Source organism: Lampetra fluviatilis, chromosome 39, assembly GCF_964198595.1.
Source record: "Lampetra fluviatilis chromosome 39, kcLamFluv1.1, whole genome shotgun sequence".
NCBI classification, from domain to species: domain Eukaryota; kingdom Metazoa; phylum Chordata; class Hyperoartia; order Petromyzontiformes; family Petromyzontidae; genus Lampetra; species Lampetra fluviatilis.
The window spans coordinates 8,905,236-8,931,564 of NC_136313.1; positions in this window are offsets into that span (position 1 = coordinate 8,905,236).

Here is a 26,329-nt window from a genome sequence, read left to right on the forward strand (position 1 = left end):
CCAGCATGTGCTGCTAAGAGACAGTGATAGGTCAAGTCTTCCCTCGTCCTCCCTCCGACTCTCAGCGTCCGTCGGTCGCCGCGAGTCCAGCTTCGAGGTACGTGGTAGGACGTTTGACATTTGTGTGACAGGGTTCATAGGCAGAGTTCGGCTAGGCTTTCCTCGCAATATATTTCACCTCCAGGTAGAGTGTATTTGCGCCGTTAATAAACTTTAGTTCAGAGTATCGGTGCAGCATGTTTTCTGTGTGTGTGGGTAGAACCTCGGCGTGGTGTCTGCGATTTGTGTGGTGCGACTGTGCGGGGAGATGGTGTGCACGAGAGAGAGAGAGCGTGGGGCTGCAGCGTCGGCGCGGTGTTAGCAACTTGAGCGTGTGTGTGAGGCGCGCGTGTATTAAGCGCGCGCCTGCAGTGTGCCGCGTGAGTAATTAGGGCGGGGGGCGATAAACCCGCTCGCCGGCATTTAAACAGCGTGTTTACACAGCGGCAATAGCATTAACGACGAGGCGTGTGCGTGTATTCATACAGCCCTTTAGCATTAGCCTTTGTGTGCTAGCAGATTAGGGCTTAACCACCCGGAGGGGCACTCGCATATTAATACCGCCGCCGTCCCGTTTTCTTTAGCGCTAACCTTTGCGCAAAATACGCGCCTGCAGGGGCACGCGCGTGCACGCCTCCGCGTTCGCTTGTGTGGTGGTGTACGTGGGCGTGTGCGGGATAACCCAAGGCCGTGGTGAGCCAGCCAATCAGCCATGTCCCTCAGAGAGGGCGCTGGCGCGGGGGGGGGGGCGATCACTCGATCGGCGGGGGCCCGGCGAGAGGCGACCGACGAGGAGGAGGGGGGAGTGGAGGCGGTGGACGTCGCGCCTCGTCCGCTCACAGGGAGCGGGGAGGCGGGCGTCAGCCCCCACACATGTACGGGTAACTCAATTTCTCCGGACCGCTGCTGTGGCTCGTCTGACACCCTAGACCACGGCGGAACAGGACATGGAGATGAGGTGCTTGTGTGATGATGATCGTAGGCTTTGAGACGCAACGGGCGAACAAACCAATGGCGACGTCCCAACTGCACATGTTTGCCATCGCCGCTGTGCGTGCTTCGAACAGTCGGTCGAGCGTTACCTGCAAGGACGCAGGTCAGTCGGGCACACCTGTGGGGGACTTACCCAGCTGGCTTTCTATGGGCGGATTTGGCTCTCAGCCATACATAATAAAAAAGGGGGAAATCCCGTGGAGGCATGTGGGTCCAGCCTATATGTTGCCAAAACCCCCGGGGTATGGAGATTTCAGTAGGTCCGCACCTCATCTCCAGCGTGGCAATGCATGGATGTTATCGTTCTGTTTGGTTCTTTCGGCAAAGTCACGTAGGTAGAAAAATTATAGATCACGACGTTTCGATCGTAACACAAGCAATCGTCATCATGTGGGACAACCACAGCAACAAAAAACTGCTGAAGTAGGCGAGAGATTCTGCCGTGGCACGAGGTTATATAGGCATCGGCAGTAGGGGGGGAGAGAGGAGGTGGGTGGAGAGAGGGGGCGGGGCAGAAAGTGGACCCTGTGGCAGCACTTGGAGAGATCTGAGAGATCGGCTTTAGGGGGGGAGAGAGAAAGGGAAGGAGAGAGAAGGGGGGGGGGCGGGGCAAAAAGTGGACCCCGCGGCAGCACCTGGGTCACTGGAGTACTGGAGTAGAGATCGGAGAGAGATGCATAGAGAGAAAGACACAGAGAGTCGGAAATAATAGCTGACATAGGCAGGTAGGATGGAAACATCACAGTCAGTTAAGACTTCACCTGGTTAATCACGTCCTTCTAATGATTGCTCAGTTTGTACCCATCTTCTCGGTTGAAGTTGTGTCTGTGTTTATATATCTGGATGGCTTCATGAACAAATCTCTGATGATAGCTGGTGGATTGGCAGAATACCTTCGTCTTGGAAAAATCAATTTTGCGTGAGCCCACGGCGTTAAAACAATGATCAGCAACGGCAGAGGTATTGGTCCTACCATGTTTCACATCTCCCTTGTGTTCATGAACGCGGTCCGAGACATGTCGTTTCGTTTCTCCAATGTAACTGCTGCCGCAGCCACAACTCAGTTTGTAGACACCAGGGTATTGCATGTGTAGTAATTACTCAGGAGGCTTGACGACGGGATCGGAGGCACACTTATTTATTAACACAACTTGTATACAGTTAGCGAGTATACACAGGACCTAAGGGGTAACGTCCCCTTACTCGGCTAACAGGGAGACACAATATCTAAGCCCCGCTAACCTAAGCCCAAGTCCTCCACTAGGGAGCTAGGGGAGGCTACCTGTCCCAGCCCTGGTCAAGCTGGGATCCGACCCCCTGAGTTCCCAGACCTGCTCGTCAGTCTGGGCTCTCGGGGCCACGCCACCGGCTTGCCCTGGTCGGCCCTTATAAGGACAGCGAGCCAGGGGAGCTCCGGGGCCTATTCTAGCTGGTCTTCCGTCTTCGCTGGTTAAAGCTGATACCTCGACCTCGAGCCCTCCGGCTCACCCCCTCTTATAGTCCGCGGCCCCCCCGGGAGGGGCCCGTGGGGGATGCAGGTGCGGACGTCGGTGTGGCCACCTCCTATGTGTACGGCCCTAACCACGCCCCTTGTGTTTGTTTGCCATCCGCTCCCATACACAATTACACCTCTACATCACCCCCCCCTGTACAGCTCGCAGCCGTCCCCGGCTGCAACAAAACCAGAATAAAGGTGCATGCCTCCCCAAAACCGTGTGTGCCTCGCGTAAATTTAACAAGAACGATAACAGTCATAACAACAACAACAACAACAGGAACAGGTAGAAGAAGAAAGAGAAAAAAATAACCCGGCGCACCCTCCCGAATAAATACCCCATTCCGCAAACCCAACATATATACACGCGCTCCGGATGTCCCTCCCCCACTGTCCGCAAGGGCCCCCCAACGGCCGACCTCACAATAGTCTGCGCGTTTTGGCGCGCGTTCTCGCGGCGGGCCCGTCACAAGGGCTCGACCCGGCACGCTCAGTGGTGGTTGGTGACGGTCCGGGTGCAAGAGAGTCTGGCGTCGCTGCCGAGTGACCCCCGACCCCTCCGGGAGGGGTTGGCGGGCGTGGACCCGTCACTCCTGTTGCACCTGGAGATGGAACAGTTGACGTCATGTTAGGCGAGAGCAGCGACGTCGGGGAGTCGGCGGACCCCTCACACGTTTGGCCATGCGTGTGTGTGTGTGAACCACGGGCCGGCGCAATGAACGGTTTCAACCTTGAGGGGTGCACGTACCACCGACGCCTCCCCCATTTGACGCGAACACATTGCGGCCGTAAGACCTGTACGACCTCCACTGGCCCCCGCCACGGCCGTACCAACTTTGACGAGGTTGCCAGTGGCACCTGGGGACAGTGCAACCATGCCCTGTCCCCTGGTTTCCATTTGAACACATGTACCCGCCCCAGCCGAAGCCTCTCGTTCGCCTTCTGGCGGAGTTCAGAATTTTGCACAGCCGCTTCCCGCGCCTCAGACAATTTGCTGATGTTAAATTTAACGTGTTCGGACAAGGTAGACTTCGCCTGAGGCGCCGAGAGCTTCAGCTGGGTCGTCACAGGGGGGTTAGCCTCGCGGCCATACATTAAAAAGAAAGGGGAAAATCCGGTGGCCGCATGGGGAGCCATCCTGTAGGCCTGCAACACACCGGCTATGCGAAGGTCCCAATCTGTCTGGGATTCGGACACCTGTTGGGACAGCATAGACGTGATGGTCCGATGTAGCCGTTCCACCATCCCGTCAGTTTGAGGGTGATACGGGGAGGTCCGAATTTTTTCCGTACCCAAGAGGTCGCACACCTCGCGGAGGAGTTTTCCCGAAAAATTCTTACCCTGGTCAGTAAGCAACCGTTCCGGAGCACCTTTGTCGAGGACATAGCCCTGGACAAAGGCCTCTGCGATGGCTGCTGCCGACTGGTTGGCCAGGGGCCAGGCCATAGGCCATCTCGTGAAGTATTCGACCCCTGTCAATAAATACCTATTCCCCCTGGGTGTAGCGGGAAATGGGCCGAGTATGTCTAGCGCAACGAGCTCGTTAACCCGGGAAACCTTTATGGACTGCAGCGGAGGGTTGGACCCCCTAGCTGGTGGCTTTCGCTGCGCGCATTGCGTGCACGACCCCAGGAGATCCCCCACGTCCTTTGCCATGCCCGGCCAGAAGAAATCGAGCTGGAGCGTGGCAAAGGTCTTGTGAACCCCCAAGTGCAGAAGCCGCTCATGAACAGCCCATACCACCTTACCCCTCAATGCTGCAGGCACCACGAGCTGCTGGCGGCGGGTTTTTCCGTCCCAGTGCATTAAAAGACCCTGGAACAACCCCCACGAGTCAATGTTCGCCACCCCCTGCCCAACCCCCCCTGCGCGACGGCGCAGAGCGAGGAGGGAGGTGTCCTCCATTTGGAGGCGTCCCCATTCCGCGACCGACAACCCCAGCAACGAATCCCTCCCTTCTTGCTCGATAGGACCCGAAGCCAAAGGCGCATCGGCGGCGGCCACGAGGACCGAATCGGTGGTGACGTTCGGGGGCCTACAACGCCCCGAACCCAGGAGGCAAGCGCACTCCGAAGTGGGTGGCAACCGTGACAGGGCGTCAGCGTTCGTGTGGCGGACGCCCTTACGATATGTGGTGACAAAGTCGTAGTCCTGGAGAATCTCCAACCATCGAGACAACTGGCCCGATGGTTGTTGAACCCGCAGAGCGTACTGTAGGGCCGCATGATCTGTACGGACGGTGAAACGCCGACCGTACAGATATGGGCGGTACTGCTGAATGAAATAAACAATTGCCAATAATTCCCGACGGGTAACGCAGTACCGTTGTTCCGCTGGAGACAGTACCCGACTACCGTAAGCCACCACATGCTCTACGCCCCCAATGAGTTGGGACAGCACGCCCCCGATGCCCGTGTTACTTGCATCTGTATCGAGCAAGAAGGGTTGTGAGAAGTCGGGGTAATTCAACGGCGGAGCCCCCACCAGGGCATTCCGGAGGGCGTGAAAAGCAGCCTCCTCCTCCAGCCCCCAATGAAACCTGACTCCCTTGGACGTCAAGGCATGCAATGGTTTCGCGATCGTAGCGAAGTCAGCCACAAACCGTCGATAGTACGACGCGAACCCAATGAAACTCCTGACCTCTCCCACCGAGGTGGGAGTCGGCCAGGAGCTGACGCATTCTGTTTTGGCGGGATCAGTGGATATCCCCGAGCGCCCAACAATGTGACCCAAATACCGCACCGATTCGCGGAGCAAATGGCACTTCTGCGGTTTAAATTTTAAATTGGCAGCCCGCATTTTGAGAAAAACAGCACGCAGCCTCTGGAGGTGTTCCTCGAAGGATTTGCTAAAGACGATGACATCGTCCAAGTAAATTAAACACGAATCCCATTGCAAGCCTGCCAAGACCAGTTCCATTAACCGCTGAAAAGTTGCCGGCGCAGAATGTAAGCCCATCGGCAAGCGGTTAAATTGGAAGAGACCTTGCGGTGTCCGAAAAGCAGTTTTAGGTTTTGATTCGTCATCCAGAGGAAGCTGCCAGAATCCAGATAGTAAATCGAGGGTGGAAAAGAATCGCGCCCCAGCCAAGGCATCGAGCGACTCATCCATTCGAGGAAGCGGGTACGCATCTGCCACAGAAATTTTGTTCAATCGCCGAAAGTCGACACAAAACCGCAGTGAGCCGTCGTGTTTTTTCACCAAAACGATCGGTGCGCCCCACGGGCTGTTGGAAGGGGAAATGATATCGGCGGCTAGCATGTCATCAACAGCCGATTTGACATGATCCTTTTCGGCGGGACTGAGCCGAAAGGGATTCTGGCGGATTGGCGCGCTGTCACCCGTGTCAATATGGTGTCGCAGCAATTTAGTACAACCAATATCAAATTTGTGTTTACTAAAAACGTCGGCAAATTCTTTCAGGAGAACTCGCAGCTGCGCACGCTGCGTGTCGGACAGATCCACAGATCCCGCGCAAAGTGCATCCAGCCATCCGTCATCACAGTCCGAATGCGGTCGCGACGGAGGATCGGTGGTTACCTGACCCACGAGTGGTTCCTCATAGGGCGCCGGCGTTGCGTGTGCAAGCACGGTCCCTTGAGGAACCACGGCCGTTCGCGATCCTACATTAAGGACTGCAATGAAGGGGTCCCCATCCCCTTTCACCATGGTCTGAGCCGCTAGCAAATCGGGTCCATTGACCCCGGCCCGAGATGGTCCCAACAAGACCCCCCGATCCGCAACCCCTTTAGCAAACGGCCGACGCAACCTAAGAGGGACGAGCATCTGAGCCCCCGGGGGTACGCGCACAGTTTTTGTCACGAGCGCCTGCACGGTGGCAAACGCCCGACGCTCCGTGGTGGGGGAAGACAAAAATGTAACACGTCGGCCCGATGGGAGCTCGATGCACCCCTGGTCAATCAAGATACGGATGGGCATTTTGGCCAAGAAATCCGTCCCCAACAGGCACGGAACCGCGAGTGAGGAGGAAACCAAAACAGGCCCGGATAATTTAATGTCTCCAATGCAAATTTTGGCGCGGATTTGCCCAATAATGCCCAGCGAGCCCCCGTTAGCAGCATAGCATGGCACGTCAACAGGGAGCAAGGGACGACTTTGAACGGGAAGGATGTTATAAATCAAATCAGATATAATGGTCGCCGATGCCCCTGTCTCAATTAAAATCCGCACCTCTACCCCATCAATATGACCGACCACAACCGATGATCCCGCCGACGCAGCAACGACACGATGGGCGAGCTCCGACCACTGACCCGGTTGGAGCGCTCGCCGCATTTCAGAACAATCGCGCGATGGGCGGCGATTTTCGAACCCTGTTCAGTTGAGCGCGTGAGTGTGTGTCGGATGTGTGCATGGGCCAAACGTGTGAGGTGCCACGACTCGCCGTATTTCTCTGCTGGAGCTTGGGTGGAGACGGCGTGGCGTCCTGACGAGGTGTCGCTCCGCGCTGACGGGGAGCCCGGCATCCTGACGCAACGTGGCCTTGCAGGCCACAGTTGTAGCAACGTGTGAGCGCCCCAGGTGGCCTGGGCTGCTCCTGGCGGCTCGGTCCATTCCGAGCCTGCGGTGCCGCCGATCTCCATTCCCCCCGCCGCTCCACCCCGCAGACCTCCTCTGATGGGAGGGCGGTGGCCGCCATGGCATGGCCGGCCACCCCCTTGGCAGCCTTGCGACGCAGGGACCGCAAGCCCCCGTGGATGTGGCGCGCGACCAGCAGGGACGACATCTCTCCGTCGTCTTGAGCCAAGACGGCGATGTCCAGCTCATCGGCGAGTAGCAGCAGCTTTTCAGCCACCATGGCGTCCACTCCCTCCTCGTCCATCCGCGGGAAAGCTGCCTTTGCCAGGGCCAGGAGAGCCGTTCGGAAGGCCAGGGGCGATTCGTTGGCGCCCCGATGCCGATCGTGGAACAGCTGCCTGCAGTCCGAAGGCGGCCCATAGACGGCTGACAGCAGCTGCAGCGCCAGGTGCAGCGTGGCGCGCTTTTCCTTAGGCGCCGAGGTGAGGGTAGCCAGGGCGTCGTCGTCCAGCATCGCCGGCAGCGCGCATAGTGCCTCGGCGTCCGTCCAGTTCGCCATCTCTTGATGAGCGATGAACCGCCTTTTGAAGCCACCCCAATCTCCAGCCGCTCCCACGAACTCCTTGAGAGGCGGCAGTCGCTGTTGTAAGGCGACGTCCGTGGCTGCGGATCTCGCTCCCTCGTTCCCAGCCGACGTTACAGTGTGGGCGGGCTGTGAGCATGGCATCGCCGGTCGCTCCGTTGTTGACGCGCTGGCCGGCGTTGATGATGTCACGGCTCGTGCTTGGCCCTCAGCAGTCACCTGATGCAGGCCGGCCCCGCCCTCTGCTCGCACTGTAGTGATGGCGGGAAATTTAACCGCGAGCCGCGTCGGGGTGGCGGGAAATGCCGGCGTGCGTCGGCTGCTGCCGTCTTCCCGCGCAGCCCCTCCAGCTCCCAGCCGCGTGATCTCCTCCAACACGGCGGCCGCGGCGTAGAGCAGCTCCGCCAGGCGGGAGTGAGCCAGCCGAAGTCCCTCGGCCGACGCATCCCCCCCCTCCTGTCGTAGCGGCGCGGGTGTACTCGGCCCCGGCTGCTCCGATCCGACCTCGGCCATCTCTGGTGGTGATTCGGCCGCGGTGTCCTCCCTCTCCGACTCCCTGGTACGTGTCGTCCCTCGTGTGTCCTTCTTTGGACGTTTTACTTCTGACACCAGATGTAGTAATTACTCAGGAGGCTTGACGACGGGATCGGAGGCACACTTATTTATTAACACAACTTGTATACAGTTAGCGAGTATACACAGGACCTAAGGGGTAACGTCCCCTTACTCGGCTAACAGGGAGACACAATATCTAAGCCCCGCTAACCTAAGCCCAAGTCCTCCACTAGGGAGCTAGGGGAGGCTACCTGTCCCAGCCCTGGTCAAGCTGGGATCCGACCCCCTGAGTTCCCAGACCTGCTCGTCAGTCTGGGCTCTCGGGGCCACGCCACCGGCTTGCCCTGGTCGGCCCTTATAAGGACAGCGAGCCAGGGGAGCTCCGGGGCCTATTCTAGCTGGTCTTCCGTCTTCGCTGGTTAAAGCTGATACCTCGACCTCGAGCCCTCCGGCTCACCCCCTCTTATAGTCCGCGGCCCCCCCGGGAGGGGCCCGTGGGGGATGCAGGTGCGGACGTCGGTGTGGCCACCTCCTATGTGTACGGCCCTAACCACGCCCCTTGTGTTTGTTTGCCATCCGCTCCCATACACAATTACACCTCTACACATGTCAGGAATCACATTATTTACAGATGGGATCAAATGACAGATTTTGTGTACTGTGTAGAAGATTTTGGAAATCTTTTTGGTAACTCCTGCTATGTATGGCAAAGTGATGGTATTGGTTGGATCCTCAGATGGTTGTTTCCCCATGGCTGGGGAGACAGCTTTGCGGATTGTATGGTCAGAATATCCGTTCATCCTGAGGGCTTGGTGTACGTGCTCCAGCTCACTGGCTAGGTGATGCTGGTCGGAGATGCAATGGGCCTGATGGTGTAGTGTTTTGATGAGGGAATTCTTCTGGGCTGGATGGTGGTGGGAGTCAGGCTTTAGATAGGCATCCGTGTGGGTGGCTTTCCTGTAGACAGTGTCCCAATGAGCCATCAGGTCTCTTCTCGATCAAAACATCCAGGAATGGTAGCTTGCCATCCTTTTCCACTTCCATGGTGAATTTGATAGATGGGTGTATGAAATTGATGTGGTTGAGAAATTGGTTCAGTGCTGGCAGGCCATGTGGCAAGATGACAAACGTGTTATCTACGTATCTCTTCCACAAGGAAGGCCGTAGGGTGGATTTCTGGATGGCATCTGTCTCAAATTTCTCCATGAAAACATTCGCTACCACTGGCGATAAGGGAGAACCCATTGGGGTGCCCTCATTTTGTTTGTAGAATGTACCATTCCAGGGGAAGTACATGTTGGTAAGGCAGTGCCTTACCAAAGTTGGTACATCTGGATTCAGTCTCTGTTGGACCAAGTCTTCAATGATTGCAATGGTGTCAAGTACCTTGGTGAACAGGGAGACTGCATCGAAACTGACAAGTAAATAATCTGGAGACAGTGAGATGTGCTTGATTAGAGAAACCAAGTGAGCTGAGTTAAGTCCAGCTGAGGTGGTCTTGCCCGTGAAAGGAAGCAGGGTATCAGACAGAAATCGGGCCCGTTTGTAGGTGGGTGAGTTAATGGTGGAGACGATAGGACGGAGCTGGATACCTTCTTTGTGGATTTTTGGAAGGCCATAAAATCTGGGTGGTCTAGCAACCGAAGGTTTTAGAGAGCGCTGCTTGGTCGAATCGATTAGAGAAGTCGAATTAGTGATGATATTGTTCTTTTTTTGTAGCGAGGCGGTTGGTGGGATTTCTGTTGATTTTGGTATAGCTGCCATCATTAAGAAGGTCCTGAATGTTGTTGTTGTAAGTGGTTGTATCCATGATGATAGTGGCATTGCCCTTGTCGGCTAAAAGGATAACTATGTCATCTCTGTTTTTTAATTGAGAGAGTTCAAAACGCTCGTCCTTGCTGATGTTGCTAATGGGTTTCTGTGCGTTTTTGAGGATAGCAGCGATTTCAGATCTAGCAACGTCTGCCGGGATGTGTCCCAAACCTTTGAGGGCTACGTCGACCTGGGCAATGATATTATCCACTGGGATGTGTTTAGGGGTGACTGCGAAATTCAACCCTTTAGCTAGTACCGATTTTAGGCTGTCAGAAATTGGGATGTTACTATGATTGATGACAATCTTGTTCATATCTAACTTTTAAGCATGTGGCTCTGGCTTATTTTTTGACAGGAGGTTGCATTTATCAATCAAGTTAACTTCTCTCCCCCCCTGCTGCTGAGGCCTATATAACCTCGTGCCACGGCAGATCTCTCACCTACTTCAGCAGTTTTTTCTTGCTGTGGTTGTCCCACCTGATGACGATTGCTTGTGTTATGATCGAAACGTCGTGATCTATAATTTTTTTACCTACGTGACTTTACCAAAATAACCAAAGAGTATGGATTCCTGCAGTCACGAAAGCTTCAAATTAAGATTGTTATCGTTCTGTTCACGCTACAGGTGAGTTTCGAAGAAAATTTTCACCCTCGGGTCAACGATTTGTTCTGGGGAGCCCTTGTCCATCACGTATCCATATGTAGGGGTGTCAGGGGAAGGATTCCCACCAATAGGAGGGTTAGTGGGAGGGGTAATCGAGGAGATCTAAGGGGGGAACGGGCGGGAAAAAGTGGCCTTTGGCGGGAACGAGATTGGGACGGCTGGGGACAGGTGTGGATGGGAGAAAAGGATTGAAAGATTAACCCTCTGCAATCTTGTGTCGGCTCTCCTTTACATCTGGTGGCAGTGGTGGGATTTACAATGGCTACGAAGAAGAATCCCCGCGGAAAGAGCCAAGGGAAGAGGAAGCAGGGGCCGGGGATCCTTCCCATCCCGGGCAACAAGGAGGCCTGCTACCAGAAGCAGCAGCAGGGGGCCCGGATCGCCTGGAAGACCCCATGGAGGACCGCATGGCCCGCGTGGAGAGGGCACTCCAGGAGCTACTGCAGAGGCTCCCTATGGGGGGGCCACCAGCACCGGGACTCCCACCCCCACGCGTACCACGGGAGGAGAAGCCACGGGACCCGGAGGCCGACCAGCCGGCCGGGCAGAAGCCGCAACCAACCTCGTCACGCCAGTCGCCACCGCTCCCGCCAAAACCCCCGGGGCTAAACACCCAACACGGAGAGCAGGTGGCAGGACGGGTGCGTCGGCTGGAGCCCGTCGACAAGTTCGTGGCCGAGGGAGGAGATTGGGAGGCGTTTGTCCGCCGATTCGAGGCTGCCTTCCACGCTCTCGAGTTGTCAGACGAAGAGGCACAACGAGCGTTGCCATCTGTTCTGGACGACGATGCGCTCTCCTCTTACACCTCCCTTCCCTCGCACAGCAAGACCACGCTACAGGTGACCTACGAGGCTTTGGGGGAGATCTACTGCCCAGCTGAAGGAGCCTTTAAACGATTCCAGGACCGCCAGTGAGAGACTAGAGAATCCCCTTTAGCCTACAGGGGTGCACTGCTCGTGTTGGCGAGGAGGGCTTTCCCTCGCCTGGCTGAAAAAGTGCTCGAGGACCTCGTGGTCGAGCACCTTATAATGCCCGTGGTGACGCCGGGGGAACGCACCTCACTGTGGGCGGCCTGGACCATCCAAGCCACCCGTGGGCCAGGTGGCTGGCGCGGTGGGGGGGAACAGCCAAGCCGTTGCCGCGGCGCTACTGGGTCCAGCGACACCAACCGCCGAACCTGCACCATCGCCGCAGGCTGCCTGTGGGGCAACTGGGAACGGACCCCCGACGTCTGAGCCAGAGCCATCGCTGCGGGAGGTGTACGCGGCGATCCGGGGGCTGGCGGAGCAGAGAGACCAGGGGTGCGACCAGCCGCCGCGTTGCTGGCAGCCGCCTCTACAACACTGCGTCGAGCCACCCCGACGGAACGCCCCGTGGGTCTGCCACCGTTGTGGTCGAGAGGGGCATGTATCGAGGGGGTGCCGCACGGAGCCGGAGGCCGCCAATGCCACCTGGAACCCGCCGGGGCCGAACGCCGACAGGATCCAGGCGAGTGACGCCGTCCCGCCCGGCCTCTAGGTCGGGCCGAAAAAATACACCTCCGACGCCGCGACCTCACCGGGAGCCTCCTCGGGGTGGGTGCCGTCAGTGTCGGGCCCCGGGCCCCACTGTCCTGGTCGGGGGAAAGGGATCGCGCCGGGGCGACCCCCCCCCCCCCCCCCCCGTCATAGAGAGGGACGATGGTACGAGTCAACACCCACCAAGCCAGGATTTGAACCCGCAAGTTTCTAATTGCTGTGAGTCACTCGCGCTACCGCTGAGCCACCCATTACATCGCAGGATCGTGAGGAGGTGGCAACAGCTTGGAGAGGACTTTAATCCAGCAGTGAATTCACCCTGACTGCTGCTGATGACGATGTGTGTGGTGGTGGTAGACCCACCAGTCACGTGTTTGCGCGGTTGCCGGATTGGAAGTGTTTCTCGCAGATGAGGAAGACGTCTGGTGATGGAGCATGTACCACGCTCCATCACCCAACAGCGCGTTACCTCGCTCTTTGCCACCAACACGCTCTCCCACGCTGCTTCCACCAACAAAGACAAAGATGCCATGCCTATTAGGGCAGGTGCTTGCTAACAAGCACCTATTAATGTCAACACGGCACTCAAGGGGGTTGGTGGCCTGCACTATGCCTGGCCACCTTAGTCACCCCAATGATGATAATTACACATCGTACAGGTACTCATTTAAGTCTGAGTCGACCAAATTGAGGTACAGGACCGGTTCAAATAATTGATGCGCAGTGCCCTAACCACTGTGACAGCGATCTCCACCACGCTAACTCATGTGGCCCTAGTGCTATCTACCATTGGTAGAATGGACAATGACAAAACAAATGTTTAAAACACACGTAAACAGTGATACAGGAAAATACTCCTTTGTGTACCATACAACCAATGAGCAGAAGGATCTCCCAATTAAATAGTGGAGGCAGAATAACGCCACGGTAACAACATTCACAGCGAGAAGTGCCTAGGTTTCATTCCTGACTCGGGCACCTTTCCGCATGGGGTTTGTATGCTCTCCCCCTGTTTGGTATGTATGAGGATGATGCAAGGTATCTCTTGAGAACGCTTCTTTAGCAGATTAGCATGGTTGTAACGATATGGTGATCTGACACTGTAGCATGGGGCAGGGGCGGTTTCTTCATTAGGGCGATTGGGTGACGCACCACCAATGTCATTCAACCACAGAGTCACGCTAGCCGTCACTGTGCCTCTGGATATAGTCCAATCAGCGTCATGCTACGTTCTGTGGAGTACCACCTCTTTTTGGGCGATTTCCCTCCGGCTGAGAATCGCCCCGAGTGGTCCCATAGACTTACATTCAAAGATGTTTTTTTTCGAAGGGCGGGCGCTGCAATGCATTCTCTATGGCTTCCGGGAGGGCTCGCACTAACGTGCTTACGTCATCATACGTAAGCACGTTTCATCCAACAATATAATTTGTTGCCACCTAGTGGAATCTTTAATAAAAGAAACTTGAGTGGATTGTATTAATAGTGAGTATAGAAACAAACAAGATGTATTGTAAGAGTCACTTTATTTTTCATTAATATTAAAGAAGTGAAGTTGCCTTTACATGCTTAAGCTGTTAATTTATCCATTGCATGGGTGGACCTTATCCTTATCAATCATCCAAACATTTGCCCCCCCTGAGAGATTTTGCAGGAGCCGCCACTGGCATGGGGTGAATGCAAGTTAATGTTTATTGTTCTGATAGTTGCTTTACTGTTCGCAAACTGGTGTTGACTGGTTCCTCCCAAAATGTTGCACTGTGATAATGACTTTGATGTCTCCAATGTTAAGGCAGGCTGGCGCCATGAAGGGGCCACAGGAGTTGGGGAGTTTTTGACATGATGACCTCGTCTATTTAAGCAACGGTTCAGATAGCAATAGACAGCATTGCCGGAGAAATCAGCGCGGTCGACACCTCACAGTTTAACAGGGCTGAAAGCATAATTCTGTTTTGTTGTAACTTTTACCGTAATAAGATAATATAGACGCACACACACGTAAAGGTGTTCTGTTGGAAATTAACACGGTTATTTACGTCAGTGTTAAGGACCAAATTCGATGTAGATATTCACACTGAGAGAAGGGATGTAATTGGTCCAAAAAATGTTGATCTTAATTTTCATCAGCCTCTCCTGCGTTGGTGACAACGACCGTCCGATCTTGTAACGAGGTGGGACTACAGTGCCTGACTGGTGACGACGTCGCAGCGAAGCCACTCTGCCAGCGCCGTGCCTGCGATACCACCACAACAAAGCAGCCTGGGCTACGCTATTTTCCCCTCACCACCCCCCACATGAACACACACCCCCCACGTAGGACCTTGCGGGGAAGTCATCTGGCCTCCAGGTTTTCACCCAGGAGCCCTCGTGGGAACATTCTCCATGGTTTCCTGGGGCCAGGAAATTGGCCGATTTTCCCCCAGGTCAAATTGCACTGTGGCGCCGTGAATTGACTTGAAATTACATGGTCACGACGGGGCCGCTCAGCCACCGCGGTTAAGATACACAGCACAACGGGTTAGGAGGCATGTAGGGGGCGGGGCCACGAACGACGGGACGAGGGCAGGCACTCTGATTGGTTGGGAAATTAGCGGCGAACCCTGTGATGTGGAAAGCGGGAAGCGGACGTCGCTGAGAGCACCGGTACGAATGTGGTGACGTCACAAGCAAGCAATCTGATTGGCCGGGAAGGCCGGCGGATCAACCGAAGGGTCTCTTTGATGTAGAGAACAATAAAAGGCGAGGGAAAGGGGGGCAGAGTTAGTTCGTGTTCTTCTCAAGCCAGCGATCGGGACAGTCGGCTTTCCAGCCACTTGAACGTCCATGTGACAAGTCGCAGTACAGCCAGGATTCGCTCCCAGGAGCTCCGTACAAGTCGAACCGTGAGTACGGGAGAGAGAGATAGAGACCAACGTGAGAACTCCTTGAGAGAGTAATTCTAAATAGGTGGGGCGAATTGGGGTTTAGACCGTCGGGAGACAACGCAGTTCTTCACTGATTTCGGCGCTGAGTCACATAGGGGTGGAGTTCAGACCGCCGTGAATAGGTTAGTCATCCTACTAATATCGGCTCCGGGCTACGTAATATTTAGCATCAGACTCGCCGAGAATAAACCGTTAGTGATCAATAACAGTTTTGTGTGCTTTCTGCAAGTGTGGGGAGAGCGCGTGGTGGTGTGAGTACGCTCGTCATAACGCGGAGATTGGCGCGTGCATAACTATATCGGTGCGATCATTGTGCCCGAGTCTGGTGCACGAATCCTGTCGCAAGTTATTCATCATTGCGCAGAGGAGCCAGAGGACGATTAAAGCATTTCTTTAATTCCCCAGGGCACCATAACACTCATCCTAAAACCAATCTTGAATACCCGCCCCACAGCCCTTTAAATCATCTCCATTACACACCTGCGGCGGCAACGCGTACGATTGGTGCGTGGCGCCGTGAGAGCGGCGACGTCGGATTTGAGTGGCTGCGTGTGCGCGAGTGTGAGCAACAACGTGCAGGGAGTCTCCTACTAACGTTTGTAGGAGTGGACGCGGGGGTGCGAGGGATTAATTCCAGGTGGTCGAGCGCCAGCCCCGAGTTATGCCTCTCAGGGAGGATACGGAGAGGGCGGGGCCGCGGACTCGAGGGGCTGCAGATCGAGGAGGGGAGTCGGGGAGCAGCAGCTAGGCCTCGGCAAGGTAAGGTAAAAGATAAAAGGTAAAAACGAGCCTACCTTTACCCTACCTTTTACCTTACCACAATACAATCACTCTACCCTTACCTTTTACCCTTTAGCAGGTAAGGTACAAGGTAAAAAGCAACGAGCTTATCTTTACCCTACCTTTTATCCTTACCCCATACAAATTACCCGATTACAGGGTAATTACTAAGGAACAACTACACATGAACAAGGTTTATAACGGTAAATGCTCGGTAGAGCGCTTTAATCATATAGAATACTCTCGATTATTCCAATTTTACAAGCTTTCTTTTAACTCACTCTATCTGTTGTTGTCGTTATTGTTGTTGTATCCTCAAATCTTGAAACTAAATTTTTACCCACTTCCAAATGTGGTATCGACTGCAAACTTGGTATACTTAGGTCATACTGATGACAATACTATATTCTATCATAAAAAATCTACATATTTTTAAACAATGTTTTTTATTTGTTATGTTTCGGCTTGGGTCTAATTATCCACGCTCAACTGACGTTGGCTGTAAATCACCACGGCCCCTTACGTTATGGCGAGCAGCGGCTCTCACACGAGTGAGGAGTCGGTGGGGAGCAGCCCCCCCGAGGTCAACCCTCCCAGGAGGGAGGAGCCGGGGGTCAGCAGCCCTCACACTTGTCCAACACGAGAGATCAGCGAGGGATCGTGGTGTTGTATACAGACACAGACTCTTGGCCTACAGGTATAACACGCTACTCCAGTGCTGTCAGCCACACATTCACGTTTTGCGGGACGTCGAGATGCGTGTGTTGGTGTACTTTATTTAACTTTTATGTTACGTAAATACTTGACTAAACTAAAACTGTCAATCTCGCTTCGGTGTACAATGTGTCAACGACGACGCAGCCACCTCCATAGCTGCGTCGTCGTCGTGGAGGTACATCACCGATCTTACATTTACATGCAAATTCCACCTCTAGCCCCGTCCACTTACCCTTGGGCTGAGCCCATCTCAAGCCTATATAACTTCGTGTTTCAGCAGCTCTCTCGCTGTATTTTCTTCTGCCTCGGCAGCTCTCTCGCTATATTTTTTCACATAATGACAATTGCTTGTGTTGCGATCGAAACGTCGTGATAATTTTTTAATTGTCTATCTACGTGGCTTTACCGAAAAACCCAAAGAATATTTTAATCTAATTGTAAACTGCTGAAATAAAGGTGCCCAGTTTGGTCGGGGGGGGGGGGCCTTGTCCTCCCGTGCCCCCCTAAACTCCGCCCATGAGCTTTGAGGCTGTATAGATCTCCCGTTTAGTTTAGTCATAGAGACTGTAGGGTACGTGCTGCTCGCAAGCACCTATAAAGAAAGGCCTGTGAGGTTTGTAGTGTGGCCAACGGCACGCCTGCATCCTTTGCATATTTAAAATAATGTTTTGCTCCGGTTTATGTCTGACAATGTTGGCAAGGCTTTGTTTAAAGTGTGCGATTTCCAATGGGGTAAAAGTCCCCTAATAGCAAAACACCTTTATACCACAGGGGCACTCATACTGGATCAGCGTCTACCTTAGTGAGAAAGCGTTATGCATGAGTACCATGTGCAGTTCTCTACTGTCATTCCCATCCCTGCACCTGCCTCCCCCTGCCCCTAACACAATGAAATACTCGACTCCTACATCACCTGTGCAGAGCTCGTGGAGAGAGTGAATGAGGAGGGAGCAGAGGGGATGGAGGCTCAACCTTTAACCGTGCCGCAAGACTTTCTGCCGTCATCATCTCAATTTACCCTGACCCAGATACAATGCAGCAACAACGCGCATTTGCAAAGCGTCTGAATTACCTTGGCTAATCTCTTAGATGGGCTATTACTTGAATTTTCAGATTGTATTCTTGTTCATAATAAAGGTTTTTGGGTTAGATCGCGTTATTTATAAATGTGTCGTAATCCTCCACCACCCGACACGGCCAAACAGTAAAAAAATGTGTCATGTTTACAAAAGACAAATATTGCCCCATGATGCGGAATTTAATTACCAGCGAAACGTCGTACTCAAATTTGTAAATGATGTTGATTCACTCAATTTTAACCCACTTCCCAATGTGGTATCGACTGCAAACTTCGTATACTTATGTCATACTGATGACAATACTATATTCTATCATAAAAAAAAAATTACATTATTTTTTATATGTTCTGTTTCGGCTTGGGTCTAATTGTTCAGTCAACTGACGTTGGCTGTAATTGGCCACGGTCCCTTACGTGATGGCAAGCTTTGGGGCCACTTCCTGGAGTCGTGGAGTTTCTCCATTACTAGTACATTTCATAAAAGCGTGTTTTTAAAAAAGTTTTTTTAAAATGGAGGCCACGGACTGCGCCACGGAGTTTTTAGCGGTAAACAAGGTACCGTATTTACCGGGTAATCCTTCGTGCTACCTTTACCCTACCGGGTAATTCTTCCGAGCTACCTTTACCCTACCCTTTACCTTACCCCATGGCATGTCGACACCTTTACCCTTTACCCTTTTACCCGGTAAAAAGGGTAAATTACCTTACCATGCCGAGGCCTAGGCAGGGTTGCCCCAGGCCATGGCACTCTGGTTGACCCCGTAGACACGTGATCGGGACTGTCCACACAGGGGGCCCCAGGTGGGGGGACTAATAGGTGATCACGTATCTGGGTAGAGCTCTTGTGAAGGTGGCAGAGGGAATGAGAATGTTCAAGAAGTCGGGCGGGGCCGAGGGCGGAGCGGCACCGACCGGAGTGGGATATACGGCAGGTCCCTGAGAGGAACCGGGGTCTCTTTGTTCTACAAGCGAGAAACTCTGCGTCTCAAGCTGGAAGCTGTTCATCCTACGAGAACCACGTGTTTGGAGACCCGAGTGAGGGTCCGACCCTTCGTAGCAGTAACTCCTCTGTGTAGTGTAGTTATCTGGGTTGTCACCACCCTAGGTTGTATCTGGTAGAGGGGCAGCTACCCCTTACAAATAAATGGGTTGACTCTAAAAAGGAACGACGTCTGCGATTCAGTTGGACCCACTACACATGTATCATGAGCTTGTAAGTAAATATAAATGTCATGCGTCAGCTATTACATCTCTCATGTTCGTGTGTGTGTTTTCCTGTAGGACACCGCCTACTTACAATCAGGTGAGAACAAGGAACCTACAAATAATTATCCACCTTCCTGCTCCCAGCATTATCACCCCCTTCTCATGTGTGACACCACAATCCTCTTGACATAAACACACAATCAGTAACTTCCGTCCTCCAAGCCTTTTCTCTGAATCTTACACTTCTCTGTTCTACACTAAATAGACTTATCTTTATATCCCCCCCCCCCCCCCCCAATTACCCAACTATATTCCAATTGTGATATCGGCATCATATCATGAGACGGACAATCCATCCAGATAGCTCGCAAAGCAGTGCAATCCGTTATGTTAGAGAACAGCTCATGGAAGTGGTCCATATAGCAGAGGACAGCACTTTTCCATCCACACTACAACCGAAATTAATGTTTGTTGCATAATTTTCATAGGTGGGATTTAGCCAAATACATTTTTTTTAATCAGATGGCATTTTTTGCGCGTTCATTGGCTGGGCCGAGGCTATCAACTCGCCGCACTTGAGAAGACATTTTAATTCCAGGCAGCTACCAGGAGTCAAACCCAGGTTCACCACAGTAGTGCCTACTCAGTGCTCTGATCTCTGGGTCACCCTGCTACCTCCATACTTAACTTTAAATCTACACAGTATACATCCTTTATTAAATTGTATCATCAACTGCAGACCACACTATTCACTGAATGTTAGACTCCCATCACTGAACTCGTACATCCACACCCTGAACCATACACCTTACTGCTATGGTGAACAGCAACCAATTATCTTTACATCTTTACATATCACACTCCATATCTAACTCCACCATAAATGCACCACTTCCATATTGCACACACTGACATAGAGACAGATAACTTTCAGGATTTGTTTTTCAGAATCCACATATTTGGCCAATTACATGGATGCGAGTTTGGCGCTGTGGGAGGAAGCCACGGTAACACAAATGAGAACAATTTATAGCATCGATGTTCAATTTAGTTTGACAGAGTAAGAGGGTCAAATATCAGGCAAGCCTAATGAAGATGGGTCTGGATGGGCCTGGATCTCTCAAACATGTGACTGGTGAGTCTACCACCACCACACACATCGTCATCAGCAGCAGTTAGGGTGAATTCACTGCTGGATTAAGGCCTCTCCAAGCTGTTGCCACCTCCTCACGATCCTGCGATGTAACGGGTGGCTCAGCGGTAGAGCGAGTGGCTCACAGCAATCGGAAACTTGCACGTTCAAATGCTGGCTATGTGGGGGTTGACTCATACCATCGTCCCTCCCTACGACGACGATAAAATGAGTGCCACTTGGTGGGGATGATCAACAGCAGGTGTCCTATGGAGTTGTTGATTTTGTTGAATCTGGTGAAAACACCAGAAAACTCAAAATTCACGTCTCATTTGCAAGTGACCTTGGTCACCTTAGTGGGAAAAAAAAGAGTACATCACTAAAGAGCTGGCTCCTGCTGCACGTGCTGCCATGGGAATGTGTAATTTCCACCGCTGTAAGCAGGGATTAGCGCCATTGCCGTCATGTGGCTCGTCCAGGTCCGTGGCTCGTGAAATGATCTGCCGGTGGATATGGGGCTCTCTGCCAATATACCTGGAGTCAGTGGGACTCATCCGATCTCGGTGGGTAACCACGGCACCCAGCTACACCGCTCACCCAGAAACTCAGCTACATTACTCACCTCGTACTCAGCTACACCACGCACCCAACAATTCGCTACATTGTTCACCGAGCACTCACCTACACCTCTCACCCAGTACTCAGTTACATTGCTTACCCAGCACTCAGCTTCACCCCTCATGCGGTGCTCAGCTAAATTAATAACTTTCTGATAATTGTTTTTTTACCCTTCTATCTGGCAACAAAACTGACACCTTTTTTTACAATGAGTCATGTTTGCATAGACCACAATACCTGCAATCATAATGCAAACAAAAAACATAACTCTGATCATGTATGCACTGTCCTTGAAGTTGATTGGTCCACACCCGAGACAGCTTTCCTTAGAGCAGTGGTTCTTAACCTTGTTGGAGGTACTGAACCCCACTAGTTTCATAATTGGAAAAATAAAATGTGATTTTTCAAATTCAAAACATAGGTATATGTTTTACTGGTGCACAAAATGAACCGTGTATCAACATCACTGTGTTAAAAGAACAAAACCAGCAAAACATGATTTTCACACAAAAACAAAATAATGAATACTTACTGCAAATCAGTGTGACTTCTGCTGTTGCCTTTCAGAAACCAGTTCAGAAATGCGCGGCTTCATCTTGGCAAGTGCCACTCTCATGTCATTTTCGCAACAAAGTCTGTTCCTTTTCTTCGTTATGTCCAGCATCCTCGAAAAGGATTGCTCGCAAAGATATGTTGTAATAAACGGTATGAAAATCTCCAGGGTTTTCTTAGCAATAACAGGGTACGTTACCATTTGTTGACACCAAAACGTTGAGAGCATTGTTGTTCTGAAGAGTTGCTGTTGAACCTGGCTCTGCTGAATTTCAATGATTTCGTCGAGGTATTCATCATTGACATCTGCTGTCTCAACACTAAACGTGAACGGCTGTCTCACCCATGCTGGATATGACTCTCTTGTAGGGAAGTATCCGTCGAGAGACTTTGCAAGCTCATCTAAGTGCATGGCAATTGCTTGCTTCAGTTCCGCGGGTACAGAAATGTCTCCGATTCCAGATACATCTTCGATCTTACTTACATAGTCGTCCAGCAGGGGAAAGTTTGCGAAGTTATCGTTCTCTGTTCGTCGTTTCCATAACGGTAGCTTTTTTTTAAGTCTTCAGGTTTTCTTCCGCTTCAATGATGTTGACTCCACCGCCCTGCATCTGCTGATTGAGATGATTGAGAGCTGCGAAGATATCAGCCATGTAAGCTAAAATGAAAATGAACTCTAAATTTTTGAAGCAATCTGCATGACAATGTTGGTGCTCTTACAAAAACAGGGCTAATTCCACACACGTGGCAAAAACACGATTCAGCACCTGTCCCTGGGATAACCACCGAACGTTAGAATGGTACAAAAGTACCTCGAATTCAGAGCCCATTTCTTTACACAGCTCACTGAAGATGCGGTGCCTCAGAGCACTATTTCGCACATAGTTCACGCATTCCACTATAATTTGTAATACTTCTGTCAGTTTTGGAGGCAAGGTTTTTGTTGCCAACGCATGCCTGTGCAGAATACAATGCGTAACAATGATGTGTGGTGCATCGGCTTTCACTAGCGCACCAAAACCAGACTTTCTTCCCAGCATGACTGGAGCTCTGTCCAAACTGCAGAAACCATATCCCACGAAAGATTGTTGTCATTGAAGAAGTCATCCACAAGTTTCTTCACATCGGCTGCCTTAGTTGTTATTGTAAGAGGCTTACAAAATAAAACATCTTCTTTTATCACGTCGTCTTTCACATAGCGCATGAATACAGCAAGCTGGCTTAGATTGGAAACGTCTGTGGTCTCGTCGAGTTGGAGGCTGAATTTTGCCGGGCTTGAAATCAGATCTGCAACTACTTGAGCCAAGATGTATTTGCTCATGTCCTCTATTCTGTCGCTGATGGTGTCATTTGAAAGAGGAATTTGGGATAACTTAACTTCAGCTGCTTTTCCCAGCATGATATTCGCCATCTTCAACATAGCTGGTTTTATGAGTGTTTCACCAATGGTGTGTGGTTTGCCCTGCTTTGCGATCAGGTAAGCAACTTCGTACGATGCTGTGAGGATCAGTTTGTTGATGGGTACAAAGCCGAGAACAGGCAGAGTAGCCTTTTCATGGAATCTGGCTCTCTTCACCTTGAATTCAGCGAGCGTTGTGTTCTTTATTCCCCATCTCCATGCAGCTTAAGGAAGTGTTCCCTTAGTTTTGCCGGTGCTAGACTAGAATTGCTCAACTTGGCATTGCAAATCATGCAGTTAGGACGCTGACTCCCATCACGTTCCGTTATACATGTGAATCCATATTGTACATATTCGTCCGACCACTTTATTTTTTTGCTCGACATAGTTAGTATGAAGGGATTAAAATATTAAGAAATAAATCACACGACGTACCATCACGACAGTCACAAGTCGACTACCGAGCGCACCAAATTCCCTGCAGCACAGATAGGCCAAGCGATGTAGCGTGATCACTTGCAGCCAATTATGGCCAAGCTGGACGTGTCATCACGAATCATATGAGTCGGGTGTGTGTCTTAACCTCCGCCGAACCCCTGAGACTGACTCACCGAACCCCTGGGGTTCGATCGAATCCAGGTTAAGAACCACTGCCTTAGAGCCTAGTCTCACATGGGTTGGACCAGATGACGACAAAATGCGCACAACTCAAAGACAATGCAACATCAAAGTATGAGAGCTAGGCTCTAAGGAAAGCTGTATCGGGTGTGGACCAATCAACTTCAAGGATAGTGCATACATTATCAGAGTTATGTTTTTTTGTTTGCATTATGACAGCAGGTATTGTGGTCTATGCAAACATGACTCCTTGTAAAAAAAAGGTGTCAGTTTTGTTGCCAGATAGAAGGGTAAAAAACCAATTATCATATTTTTTACTGGCAAATGAGGTACCAATGGTGTAATAACTTCCTGTTTACTACACCGCTTTATTTTCAAATACCTGACGTTAGTCTTTACATATTTCCATGGCCTTGTCCCACTTTATCTCATCTCTCTCACCTCCTGCTTCCTGTCCCTCTCCTGCACTTTCATAATCCCTGTCGCGGTGAGGCCCCTGCCATCTAAATCACTCTATTTTTTTTCTTCATCTGAGGACGCCTGCCTGCGTTGTGGCCGAAACGTCGTGAGAATTGTATTTTGTTTTATTTTTCATAATCAACGTTTTTGGGTTTAGATCGCGTTATTTATAAATGTGTCGTAACCCTCCACCACCCGACACGGCCAATCAGTAAAAAAGTGTCACGTTGACAAAAGACAATTAGTTCACTGCTTTAGCCCACCGGTGTGAAGCGTGAAACCACAACAATTTACAATTTGAGTACGACGTTTCGCTGGCAATTGCATCCAGCATCATCAGGCAATTCGCCAGAATGGTGACGCGATCTAAACCCAAAAACATTGATTATGAATAATATTGGTCGCAAAAGCCTACGTGTTAAATTGTTTTATTTTATTATTTCCCTTCTACGTGACTTTACCGAATAAACCAAGAAGAACACTATTTTTATTAACGCCTTTTAAACTATGTTAAGCGCCTGGAGATGAAGCTCTTTATAAATATGAAATGAGAAATATACCTTCTCGGGGGCTGCTCCCTAATGTTGAAAGGCCATCGCATTCATTTTTGGAATTCATTGTCTACCATGATAAACCTCCGTTCACACCTTCAGAGATGTAGTTGTAATAAATAATCGGCAGAGAAGCATAAACCAAAGTTTGCATGAATCATACTTAAAGTGATTACTGATTGTTTGCTTTGATACATTACATTATTTTCCCTTTCTATATTCTTGTTCACAAAAGAATGTAGTGGTGTTTAATACAATCTTATGAAACACGTTTTTAACTAAAACAACCTTACACAAGTACACATTCTGTTTATGATTTTATTATTTTAAACTTGAAAAATAAACCATGCAGCGTAACACCAACATGGTCATATATGTGCGCGCTGGAAAACACAAGACCCAGCACGTCCTTTCGAGGGTGACTTAGCCAATACTTCCAAAATAATACGTGCAGGAAAAAAAATCCCACGGCTATATAGGCGTTACAAACCATGTGCATGTTAATTTCAATATCAATGTAATCCGTATTATAACCTGATTGATAAATTCAACATCCTGTCAAAAAAGAAGCCAGATCCACACTTTTAAAAGTTAGATGTTAACGAGATTGTCATCAATCAGAGTAACAGCCAAATTTCCCATAGCCTAAAACCGGTACTAGCTAGAGGGCTGGATTTTGCAGTCACCCCCAAACACATCACAGTGGATTATATCATTGCCCAGGAAGACGTATCCCTCAAAGGTTTGGGTCACATCCCATCAGACGTAACATCAGCAGGGATGATCGCTCTGAACTCGCTCAATTGAAAAAGAGAGATATTTTCATCCTTTCATTCGACAAGGGCAATGCCAAAGTCATCATGGATAAAACCACATACAACAACAAAATCCCACGGCTATATAGGCGTTACAAACCACGTGCATGTTAATTTCAATATGAATGTAATCCGTATTATAAAAGCCCGTGTTCAGATTGTCTGACAATTAAGTTATAAGAGCATTTCAGCCTTGTAAACGTCAGTTATTAATTTAATTTTCGCGACTCCAACCGAGCACATAGACCCGGACACCTGCCGTACTGTATGTCCCGCACAACCAAAAGATCGCGCAGAACTTAACAAAAGCGTGCCGCCGTTGACGCGATGGTGGAGGCGTCCGCGGAGGCCGGTCCGGCAGCCAAGGCGAAACTCTGAGGCCCCCAGGAGGAAGGCCGCCGTTGACGCGATGGTGGAGGCGTCCGCGGAGACCGGTCCGGCAGCCATTGCGAAACTCTGAGGCCCCCAGGAACCTTGAGGCCCCTCGAGGCCCCAGGAAGAAGGCCGCCGTTGACGCGATGGTGGAGGCGGCCGCGGAGACCGGTCCAGCAGCCAAGGCGAAACTCTGAGGCCCCCAGGAACCTTGAGGCCCCTGGAAGAAGGCCGACGTTGACGCGATGGTGGAGGCGGCCGCTGAGACGCCCAAGGCAACAGCGGCAGCAGCATCACCATTATTGGATATCATTTTCTCTTATAATAAGAATCTTGATCAAGTGGTCGGTTATCGTTTTGAGAGCTGTACTCAATACGATTGCGTCCCCTGACCTCAAAGTTACTGAAAGTACAGTATAATATCACACAAGCGAAAAAAAGTGCCAACAAAACCACGAAAATCATTTTTTACGAAATTGAGGCATCACACGCCTGATGCAACAGGCGCAGCGTAAGGATTCGCGGCAATGTTCGCGTGAAGTCCCTCACCCGGAAGTGACGAGCGCTGCTACCTGTCCCCCGGAAGTGACGAGCGCTGCTACCTGTCCCTCGGAAGTGACGTTGCTTCCCTCGTAATCGATTACCGATTTCCTGTGCAGTTTTCGAAATAATCAAAAGGCAGCCAATTCATCTTCTCTCCACATCTTCTGCCTCTCCACATAAGAACACAACGTGTTGTTGTACGCAATCCATCAGATCCCACGGCCTTCCTTCCTTCTGGCAGTGCATAGTTTCAGCAGCATTGCTTCAACAAATCATTCAACGAAATGGGCTACGTGACAATTACATTGCATCGTTGTTGTTGTTCTTGTCGTTAAAGTCTGGGCCGGTTTCTGACAATCGAGTATCTA